An 11,839-nucleotide genomic window follows, 5' to 3' on the forward strand; every position below is an offset into this window, starting at 1 on the left:
GTCAGTCTGTGAAGCCAGCTGCTGCAAAGCTGTATCATTAGTTAGTCCAGTATAAAACATTCTCAGATGTAACTTACCAGCAGTTGTCTCCTAGAGCAAAAACTATTGCAGCTATGTTTTCATTTCATGATTGTATCTGAATATTATTGTGTAAAGTTGCTACACTGCTAGTGCGATGTATTGATTGACAACATGCATTAGTGCAAAGCATCTCCTGGTCAACACCATGTAGACCACAAATTCAGGCCAGTAGCTGAATTTATATGATTTGATCACAATATTGTTGAAAATTCCTCCCATTGTTCTGGCCCTGCTGTTTACTTTATGCTGCTGCTTGCACAGGGAGAGTTGTGCGTGAAGACAGAGGCAGCTGTGAGTAAGAGGACACACAAACAGGCCACCCAGGGATTTTTTTTTTTTCTAGATATTAAGTTTTATTTTGAGACAACTGGGCGTGTTAAGTGCTTTGCCCCATGCTGTTATGGCTTTTCCTTGTAAAATGCTGACGGATGACTGCAGCAGTGTTTCTGAGGATAAGACATGTCCCACAGGATTCGACGGCATGTAGGTTCTCACATGTGCATTGTTTCCAGTGAGACAAGAGCAGGTAATGCTTTAAAACTTGAGATTGGCTGCTTTTCATTCTATTCAACCTTTTCTCCTTTTCCATCACCAGCATGTTGTAATTTCCCATTTCCTCTGTACAGTGGATATGCAGGCTATGTTAAAGGATTAGTCTACTCCCTCCTGGCAGCCCCCTAAAGCACTATTTCTTTTTCCATCACCACTCTTCATCTTTTCTTCTCTCAAAGCGTCTGAATCTTGTGTTGCATATTTATTCCTGCAGAATTAGCATCACAAACACTCTTCTTAGGCTCTTTGTTGTGCTTCAGGGTAAAGGGAGAGTGAGGGAAAGTAGATTATGCTTTGCGTTTCTCTGAGGCACACTCAAAGCTGGCTTTCTAGGTTTCATCGTGCTTTTGAGCAGCACTCGGGGCTTATGGCGACGCACTCCACCTACTTGAAGTAAAGGCGACTATGACTTAAAAAAATGTTGTTTCTCTGGCATTCCTGTTAACCACATCATTTCCGCTCTCTCTCCTTCTCTCTCTCACCCTTACTTCACCCTTCCCTTAAGTCTTATTCATCTTGTGCCTTATACATGCAAAGAAATATTGACCACATTTAACTCCCATGAAGTTCCAGATTTTACTTTTACAGTTTGTAGATTTTGAACAAAATGTGGCTCAACTTGTTGGTTGTGACCAGTGTGAGTGTATAAGTCACAGGTCATGGTTACATTGAATTAGTTAGTTTGAGTGAGGTAAAATGAGTTAATCTACAAGTTCAGAGCTCACCACACACAAGATCTTTGGAGTTCTTCAGGAGCAAATACATTTAACATATTTAAGTTTGCATTTAAATAAATGTGTGCAAGGTAGGTCAGGTTTTATTCAGTGTTGCAACTGAAAATCTGTGGCAGTGCTGTGTCTGTTTACAGAACTGACTGCAGTAGTACTGTTTTAGTCTTATTATCCTATTTTTTCCACAGCAGAGTTTTACTTCTGTCTCTGCTTGTGTCTGCTCCTGTGCCTGGTGGAGGCAGTCCTCTCACATATGGGGATATGGTTTGCAATGGCACATTTCTTTGTGTTTTTGTTTGAAATGTGGATTTTGGTTTGTTTTCTTTTTCACAGTGAGAGAACTCCCAATACTCCAGCAGGAGCTGTTTGGTTTCCCGGCCACTGTACAACTGTATTTCCTCTCATTTCCCTTTCTTTTACTCCATGTTTCAGAATATGTTCGTAATAAATAGGCTGTTATGGCAGCTACACACACTGACTGGAGCTGGAGCTGCTGTGTCTGATTTCAACTAACTCATCTACTCGAGAATTTTGTGTCCAGCATCTCCAGAATAATGAATGAACGTAGCATAACATAACATAACATAAACTAAAAGCTTCATCACAGGAAACCGTGAAGTGAGTACTGGAGGAAAGCGTAGACCACACAGGAACAGGGAAAGTCAATGAACCAAAATATCCACTGAATGCTGCTGAGTTTCAAAATGCTGCTATGATGTATAAACTTACTGACGTCACTGATTTCTGCCAGCGCATGGTAATACTGTTCTCTGTGGACAGAAAGGTAGGGGGACTGAGGTTATGTAACTCGTAAGATGCCTTATACTACAAAATAAATTTTTCTGCAGAATCATTAAACAAAGTCCTTCCTGATTTGATGTAAACTTCTACAGGAAACAGGTGTAATGTCAGTAGCTCCTGTTGCTGTGTACCATTGACAACGCTCTGACAACTACCAATAAATGACTCTCAGGAAAGTCCTACAGTGATGAACAGCATCTTCTTCTGTGGGCTGATTGATATTTATTTCTGATGACTGGAGATGATGACATCCTCTGAAAGTATAAGTCAGACTGAATTTAAAAATATGTGCATCATCCCTGTGTCTTCAGGTTAGAGTTAGGAGTCAGATTTTTGACACAGATAGTTGAAACTGAGTGCTACAGGGTCTAAGATTTTTAAAGGGGAAGGCAACATGGAGGGTCACCAAAGGGAGGGGGAGAGTGCCATTTTTATTTTTGCTGAGGGAAGGGTAGTCAGACATTTTTGGGAGAGCGAGGGAGGGTCTTTGATTTTTCATCCTCCTCCGTAGCTCATCTCTCCTTCGTAAGATTTTTAATATAGAAGGTTTTAGTTAGCCAATAGTAGAGAGGGAACAGGACAGAAGAGGAAATTAGGGGACAAAGAGAACAGCTCGTGCTTTGTCGTTACGTCCAAATAAGTGACCCACAGTTTGTCTTTGTAGATTGTGTTTGTAGGAACTGGACCCCCCTGTGGTTGGCAGTGTGTCTGTTGTGCTGCTGGTTGTGTGAGTGCTGTCAGGTCTGGGTCTGATGAAAGTCATGGGGGAGAACTTGCAGCCGATCCAGGCTAAACTCTCTTGATAGCACAGAGGCCCCAGGGTCAATGCACGCAGAGGCACACATTTAAAGGTGCACATGGGTACACTTACAAACACACCCATACAGAGCTGTGCTGCCTCGGGCTCGTCCCTGCCGCGTCAGACCTGAGGCCCCCCCACCCCACCCCGTGTTTAATCAATATGCCCCAGGCAAACTCTCATCCTCAGCTCCCTCCATACCTTCATCCTTCTTTATCAGCCACCAGTCACCCTCACCAACTCCTCTCCCGACCCTCGACCCCCTTCATTCTCCTATTTTGCACTGTGCTACTAACACAGTGTGCAGCAGTGGCAGCTAGGTCGCTCTTCTTTCCACTCTAATTCATTCTCCTCAGGTGGACAGGGATGATGATGGTTGGGATGATGTGACTGGACACTTTACTTGAAAATCAGTAATACGCCTTAACTGAATGCAGTAGCTGAGGCACAGCAGTGATGGTTCGGTATGTTAGGTCAGTCAGTGAGCACAGGTTTTGGTTTTGGTCTCTGTAAAGTCACGATTGTGCCAAACCTGGTGACCTCACTAACCTCACAACAAGACTCTGGGAAGCTACACACCATCACTGCAGCCAGAAACAGTTACAGCACGTAAAACCATAGAACCATCATTTCTGTTTGTGAACCAAAGATGGATGTTCATTCAAAAGTCCCAGGGCTTTGGTTGGTATATTTATTAACTGTGGACAAAGGTAGGCTAACTGCTTCCACTCTTAAAGCTAAAGCTAAGCCAACAACATCCTGTTTCCAGCTCTACACTGAGGAAATGATCACCTGGAAGGCAGGAGGTAATCTATGCATATGTGTGCAGTCCTTTAAAATGCATTTTTAAATTAATGAAAAAATGATGAAACAGTATTCAGTTAGCTCATATTTCCTTTAAAACCCAGAGATTATTCAGCTTAACACTATATTCTCATTTCCAGACTGTGAGAGGAACATTTATTTCAGCGCTAATGGCCGACACACATTATGATATCATTTTAGGTTGTGTTGTTGATTACACTGCCTTTGCTGTATATTTATGGTTTCTTTACCATTAGAATTATGTTTCTGAGCACTGCAGCCACAGACTGTATTAAGCATCACCCTGATGTAGTTTTTCATAGCTTTCTATATTCTGGTTAGTTGTGTTGTTCTACAGTGGTCAGCTGTCTCCAGGGCAGCTGGAAAGGAAACATATTCTACTGTAATCGATGTGTGAAGGAAAAAAACATATTCTGCTACTCTTGCAGTCATCCATCCATAAAGTCCCCTGATAATAACAAATGAAATGCACCTCTCTACACGACAGTCCATCACATTCATCACATGTAAAGTGTTTTGGAACAGCCCACTCTCCACAGGGATCCTACTCTCCTTCATAAAACACCAGTGAACTCGACACGGTTCACAGGCGTGAGCTGGGAGGACATTCTGGGACTCGGGGACACTACAACAAACTGTGTCTTTAGAGTAGCTCCTATACTAGAGACGAATAACATTAAAAGTTGAGCTAACTTTATATTCCACAGAGTGGTGTTAGAGGGAGGATGAGCTTTCAGAAACTGTCTTCTGCTGTTTCTTATTAACAGGAGGAAATCACTGCACTACAAGAGAGACAGGACAGTGATATTATCATGAATCGCAAAGGTACCAGACTGTGCAACTACTGACTGCATGTGGACACGGTTTATTTGAGCTGTCTCATCGTTTCTATTCTGTTTCAGCTGATCCTAAAACACTGGGCGTCATCCTGTGCAACAGAATTCAATGAGGAGGGGAACACTTTCTTTAACTCTGAATGACATTAACATAGAACTTCACTTTCAACTTTCAACCCAATGAATGAAAGAATAAATTGGACTGATTAAATTCTATTTTAGGACTCTTTATTCTGTCAGGTTACAGTATTTTATAGGGTTATGAAAATGACTCTTCATGTTGGAACTTTTTTTTTTTTTTTTTTTTTTTGGTGAGCAGCTGGTTGCAGCAACTTCCTGAAATCATGGTGTCACATTGCAGCTGCCAGGTTTTAATGTTAATGTTCAGAGAGCAAAATCCAAACCTGTCACTGACTGTATCCGCTGGGCACTGTGTTTGTAAAATGGTTAACATTCGATTATAAAGAATTTTAATGATAATCGAGTTTATTCAGTTTCATATTTGAATTAACTTTAATCTTCTTCTACTTCTTCTGATAATCTACTGTGAGCTGCTGTTCCAATTGTATTTCTGCTTTATAAACAGGAAAATAAGAACCGTGATGCTCCACGCTCCTTGGACTTGGCAAAACTTCTATGAGGTGACTTTGCAAATACTTTTTTTTCTGAAGCTTCAAATGATACCTGAAAGTGAATCAATTTGTAGATTTAATTAATTAACACTCACACACATATTCATCAATTAGACGTATTGACCTCTGTACCCTGCTTCAGTTCGTAAAATACAAAAACTAACAAACTTGAATAATTTTTTTGATTTGTTGATGTTTCAGCACTGAATAGCCTGAAGCTGGTTATTCCAATAAATCAACTGATAACTTCTCTTTGGGTGAGGAGCTCGTCATCATGGTCCTTGAGTATTGTCCTGCTGAGAAGGAGAGCATCAGTCAACAATGTCTGTATTTGCCTGTGTATTTGCTTGGAAAACAAATGTCCATTATTATTAGTAGCTGATGTAAAGGGGAGAGAAGCAGCTGCCAGTTTGGCAGTAAGTAAACTGAAACACAAGAAAGAAACTGATATTACATGAACCTAAAAAAAGATTCTTCAGAGGAATCATTAATAGTATTAGCATCTCAATGATTGTTTGGTTTGGATATAAATCATAAGTTGTTCTTGCTTTGAGAATAAAGCAGGGTGTCCATCTTGGAAATTAATTACCCATATCCACTTCGTGTTTTCAATTTGGGTAGTGCAATCACATGGGTGAACTGTGTCTCTGCTGCTACTCTGTATATGTCAGACGTCTTTACAATCAGTTCAGTAAAGCTATAAACTGGACACCATATGTTCTCATATGAAAACCTTCTTTTTCTTTCCCTGTTCAACATGTGAAAATCATAACTGACAGAAATCAAAATGGATCATAACTGGAGCTGAACAAGTTTTTAAAGCGGGATTGCTCATGTAGTCATGAATAATGTTATTCATTGTCATTGAATTTGCCCACGTAATGTAAATATCCCAATAAAATAAACAGAGAGATACAATGTGCTTTACAAACATGACTAATATGTGCGTTTAATGACCTGTTTAATCTCTGCTACCTGCTTACATTGATTTACAGTCACTTTTGTCGCCACATGCTCACTGTGTCTCCTCTAAACAAACTAAGCCACAGAAGCCAGGGTAAGCAAACACGGAGAGATGAGAGTCTTCATGTGGCGTAAAGCCTCACAGCGTGACTTCAGTGGGGTCACCAAACACCAGAAAAAGCAGTTTCCTTAGTGTCTTAACCATCTGGTTTTTAAATAGCCCACATTTTATTTCGATGCAAATGAAGACTCCGAGGCCAAAACACAGAGAGTATGTATTCAAAGTGTTTTGGAGGTAAAACATATTTTATATTAATAATGTATATATGAATTATATTTTTTCACTTTGACGTGTTAATAAACACATCTCTAACCTCTGATGTCCATCAGACTACATTTTTCAGGAGCAAAGTACTGGACAAAAACATATTAGCCAGGCGGCTGACAGACTGATGGTCTGTATTACATCTCCTAACATCTGATCTCAGAACAGTATTCTGTCCCATAATGGATCTGATGCCTGTTTGCATTCATCATGTAATTTACTGCCCGCTTGTGGTGTCAGCAAATTACAAGTTTGTTAGACTTCTACCTGTTGTATCTGTTGTTTTCTGTCATTTTTGTGGGTGTGACTGTGTCCTGTTGACAAAGCCTGGAGCTTGTCATGCAGAGAGGACAGCAGATAATCCTGGGCTCTGATTACAGATAGCCAAAGTGTGCTTGTCAGGCTGTCCTTGACTCAACTTCTACCGTTGTGAGATCAGTTATGCATCATATGCATGTGCAGACGTGTGTGGAAACAAAACTTGCGCATCAAGCATTAAGAGGCAGCAGCAGCAGCAAGTAAACAATGTTGGGCATTTGTAGTTATCAATTACTGGCTGTACAACTTGTCCCTAGGATTAGTCTGTGACACTGGCCAACAATCTGCATGCCCAGGTCCCCGCTTTTGCCTATCTCCAGGTTTGCAATGCATGCTGCCACAATGTCCATCCCCGCGGGTTCATGTGGCAGTGTTTCCATGTTGCTTCTTTGGGTTTGGCCATACTGGGCCCCATGGGTCAAGGCCTGGCCACCAGACACTCGCCGGTGAGCTCCCGTCCCTGTTCTGGCTCCAGGGGAGGCCCCAGTTTCACTTTTCCAGGCCAGTGGTGCAGCTCTAATGTCGTCTCTTCATTAGGGTTTGGGTGAGGGAATAACAGCAAAGCCACCTCTGGGAATTTCACCCCAAGGAAATTACTTCAGGTTTTAGCCCACTTTAGGGTTCACACCAAACAAAGGCCACAGATCTGAGCACACCAGAGACTGGAGACCTGATTCCAAATATAAAATACCTTACAGGCCCATAAAGCTGTTCCTGGATAAAAAAAACGCCAGGGACAGGTCCAGGGGCTCACCGTGGCTGAGAAAGTTTAGGGAGGGGGAAGGGGTCCTGATGCTACACCACACTGAATACCACACACCATCCAAATGACACCCAAAGTGCTGTACAGTAGAGGGATCGGTGATGGGACATCTCCACCAGGGAACCAGCTGCCACAGGTCCTGTCCTGTGGAAGAAACTGCAACAGTCAGTGCAGCTAGACAGTGTGTGTAGTGAAAACACACACTGAAGCTCCAGACTCCCTAGTTTATCTACCCTCAACCATAAAAAAAAAAAAAGAAACAACAATTAAATCAGCAGAGTAAACAATTTACCAAAGAATGAAACAACAATATGCACAATACAATTAATCTATACAACAAAACTCTGAGGAACAAAAGAAACAAAAGAATCTGAAGGAAAAGAAAAAAAGATGCTGCACTGGTTCTATGTCTGCCAAATTAGTCAGGGTCAAAACAAAACACACAAGAACCCAAAAAACTACCAAACAAGATAAATAACTGTAGCTGTAGTTCTAATTATCACACAAAATAAACCAATAGTAGTCGCAGCGACAGTTGCAGGGACAGAACAGCAGTCAGGCCAGGGCTTGGAGGCGGAGGTCTAAGACAGGGCCACGGGCACTGTAATACTGTAAACCTGCACTGTAAACCTGCCAAGTGCACCATAAAAAGAATACAAAAAATTGTTAATCATAATCATTGTGCACAAATTAAAAACAACAGCAGCAGATTGAGCCTGTGTGATATCATTCTGTGCCCCTCCACATATACATAGCAGAGAGCAGTTTTCCAAACTGTGAAGAGGGTGAGAGCCGCTTGTGTCACTGCTGTTGAGGAAGAGTGAAGTGGAGCAGTCTGCTGTAAATCAGGCCTACTTATCATCTCTGTTTAAGATCTGTAGTAAGTTTGAGAAGTCTGAAACAAAATATTGTTTCAGGAGTAGAGAGGCTCCTTTCAGGAATAGCTCAGGATGTAACTTGTGTGCACAGTGAGCGAGAGAGAGAGAGAGAGAGGGCAGTGATGCTGGTGACTGGAACAGAGAGATAGTTAGTTAGCAGTTAACTGTAGCTGTAGTAGTGCAGTGTATGTGCTTTAGGCTGTTAATAAATGAAAGCTAAATAAAAGCTACAGCTCCTCAAGACCCAAGTTCGCTCATCTCCCCTGTGCTTCAAGTCTGCTGCTCAGTTCTGCTTGCCTATCTGTAGAAGTCCCCAAATACCACTGTGTTCAATAGACTGATGGACCAATTTCTCCATAGCTGGTGCGCAGGTGTATGTTATTGCAGTAGCACAATATTAACTTGTTCTGTAAGTGTTTCTCCAGAATTTTGTGTCATAATAATTTGGCCTGAATTGCAAAGTCAACATTCAATCTCAATTTTCTAGTTGTGTGATCTATAATAAACTACGGAAAAAATCACAGAGGAAACAATGTGGTTGAAGTTTGATTCTCACTGGACGTGTGATGGAGGATGGTCCCCCTGGTATAAATAAATGAAGCAGTAACAAGCATTTAGGCTACGTCCACACTGCTACAGTTTTGTTTTAAAACACATCTCTTTTGCTACGTCTTTGATCCCTGCCCACACTACTCTGGAGTTTTCAAGCCCCGAAAACCATGCATACCCAGTGTATGTGAATGGTCATGTATGCATGCATTTTCAGGTGTGTGTGGACACAGATCGTTTCTGAGACTGAGCTCAAACACTCATCTGGACAGAGATGGATTTCTTTTGAAAACGCGGTCATGTGGCCACAGTCTTAATCTGAGGAAAAAGCTCACAGGTCACAGACAGCTGTGCATGGAAAGTATGCAATGATGTCATTTAACATATACCAACATGATATGCTGTGATAACATGGTGAACTTAATGCTTGTGACTCTTGATTAATTCTTCTACAATACATAATTTTTTCATTGGAAATAAGAGGATAAATTTATATACAGGAGTGGAGCTGGTACAACAGTAACATAAGAGTGTTTTGCCATACAATAATCTTCTTATAAGATCAAACCTATGTATTTTGCTACACATTATTAATTATTGTGCAGTGTTGTCAATAGTATTCAATGATGGGAATGAAAGCCTTTGACTTTACATCGAAAGGCTCAGTTTTTGCTTCACTGCTTACATCTATGAACCATTTGGAGACAGTGAGTCAGAACTCACACCCGCTCTTGGATTCATAACTCAGTCAGATTTAAACCCTTAGACCCCATCCACACACTCCTGCAATGAGCTTTTTCTTTGTCCTTGTAGGGACAGTTGTTAAGTAGGAGAAAGTTCAGTGTGTGTCAAACTGTCATCATGGGCATCATGTCAGGATGCATGAAGAAATATAACCATGAGACTCTCATTATTCTCAAATATCAATGAATAGCAATCAGAATACGAAGGTGGGGAAGAACACATGGGCTGCAGAATCTGAAATGACGCAAATAAAGATTAAAGATTAAACTAAGACAATAAATCAGAGTAGTCTCATGTCCTTTTACAGAAAGGAAAATAAAGTTCTCAGGGACTGATATGGACCCAGTGTAAAGTAAAGAACAACAAAACTTCTAACCACAACTGCCGGCCCATGCAAGAGAGAGAGTGATGGGCAAATGAAGAGCCGATCAGTGATGGGGAAAGGACAGGAAGTGAGGTGGGTGAAGAAAGGAAGAGGAAAAATGAAAGAACACAGGAAGGTTTACTACAACAGTAGTATGTACATTTTCCAGATAATTGATAATTGATAGTTGCCTCTTCATGTGTGGTTCATGCAAACAGCTGTTGTTAGCAGCTAATGAAGCATGACATTCTCTAGTACAGCCAAAGAAAAGAACGAAATGAGATTTAAAGTGCAGCTAAGGCAAAGCTTAAGGCCAATTCACTGACTCCATTTTTGTGTTACCAAAATGGTTACCCAAAGCATGATCAACCTTAGTGCCAAAACTCAGGACACATTCATCCCAAAGAGAAATAAGAAACAGACAAACAGTAGCAGTAGTGATCAAGTCAGTGGCTCAGAATGTCCCATCCACATGGTTCTGATATCACACCTCTGTCCATCCAAAGATCACATCTTTGCCATGTGTTAAAAAACAAGTTCAAATGAACTAAAACTCACTAATATAGGGACTGTGCCTAAGGTGAGTAAATACAGAGAGTGAAAAGGCTTAAGCTGCAAAAGGTTAATTGTGTAGTCTGACTCTCTTTCTTTATGTAAATGATGAACAGTGAAAATATCAATATGCAAATAAATATATGATGCCATTAATGAATTTCAAAAGACCTACCAACACCGGTTTATCTTCAGCAAACAAAAATACATTTCTTTATTTCCCTACATCATTACTTTATTATAGTCCAGCACATGCAGGACCGTAAACCAATCAAAATCCTTTCTGCCTTTGCCTCAGAAATAGCTGCATGTGTTGCCATGTGTCTTTGAAGAGTCCTAGATTGACGTGTCCACTTCAAAGTGGATTGTTGCACAGTGTCACGCTCTTCTTAATGAATATCTGAACATCTCAGAGCCGCTCGCACCAAAAGCAGGTGCGTGGTGAGGAAGCCAAGAGTCCTCCGGTCTCCTGAAAAACTTCCAACTGTTTCATCAAGTGTCAGAGGACTCGCAGCATCTGTTTGATTTCATCAGCGGGGGCTTGCAGGGGCTTTGAGGTTCCCAGTGCTGCTGGAGCACTCTGCGCGTCACTCAGGCAGCTGCACAGACAGACAGCAACAGGCACATCCTCACTGCTCCTCTGCTCGTTGTCTGCTCTAATTGAGTGAACAGTATTACTCTAATACTAATAAGAATATCTGAGTGTTTACATGCAGGATCAAAAGTAAACTACCGTAGGTTCATAAAGTTTCATAATCATAAGGAATCTGACAACGAGGCAGCCTTCGAAACTGCTTGTGGGATTCGAAAACACACTTGCAGCAGGAGATCAGATGCCCTGGAGCCTCACACCACTCAGCCATTCCGACAGCCAGTGTACAGGGGGAACACGGTGAGCATCTGGTCCCACTTATCCATCTGATTCCACGCACGTCTGGCATCATGTAAAATCATCAGCTGGCACCATGTATACTAGTAATGCAGAAATTAAGACTAGTTTACACCAGTAAGGATCAAATGAGATCAACATTGGTAATATTCTGTGGCGTGTTGATCCAAGATGAGTCTTTTAATTATACCATGTTGTATCGTTTAGATCTAAACTCAGATTAACAGCTCTGAAGTG

At 41.3% G+C, this 11,839-nt stretch overlaps 1 long non-coding RNA gene across 2 annotated transcripts; it reads left to right on the forward strand.

The window, feature by feature from the left end:
- The first annotated feature begins 205 nt into the window (after nt 1-205).
- LOC139606114 (uncharacterized) lies at nt 206-6,569 on the forward strand. Of its 2 annotated transcripts, XR_011684550.1 has the most exons (4): nt 206-607; nt 4,557-4,614; nt 5,212-5,266; nt 5,459-6,569. It is a non-coding gene; the product is annotated as an uncharacterized lncRNA (long non-coding RNA). The 2 variants fall into 2 exon arrangements; XR_011684551.1 differs by lacking the exon at nt 4,557-4,614.
- The last annotated feature ends 5,270 nt before the right edge of the window (nt 6,570-11,839 follow it).

This window comes from Trachinotus anak, unplaced genomic scaffold (assembly GCF_046630095.1).
Source record: "Trachinotus anak isolate AG129_WGS33_773 ecotype Australia unplaced genomic scaffold, CSIRO_AGI_Tana_v1 ptg000021l, whole genome shotgun sequence".
Taxonomy (NCBI): domain Eukaryota; kingdom Metazoa; phylum Chordata; class Actinopteri; order Carangiformes; family Carangidae; genus Trachinotus; species Trachinotus anak.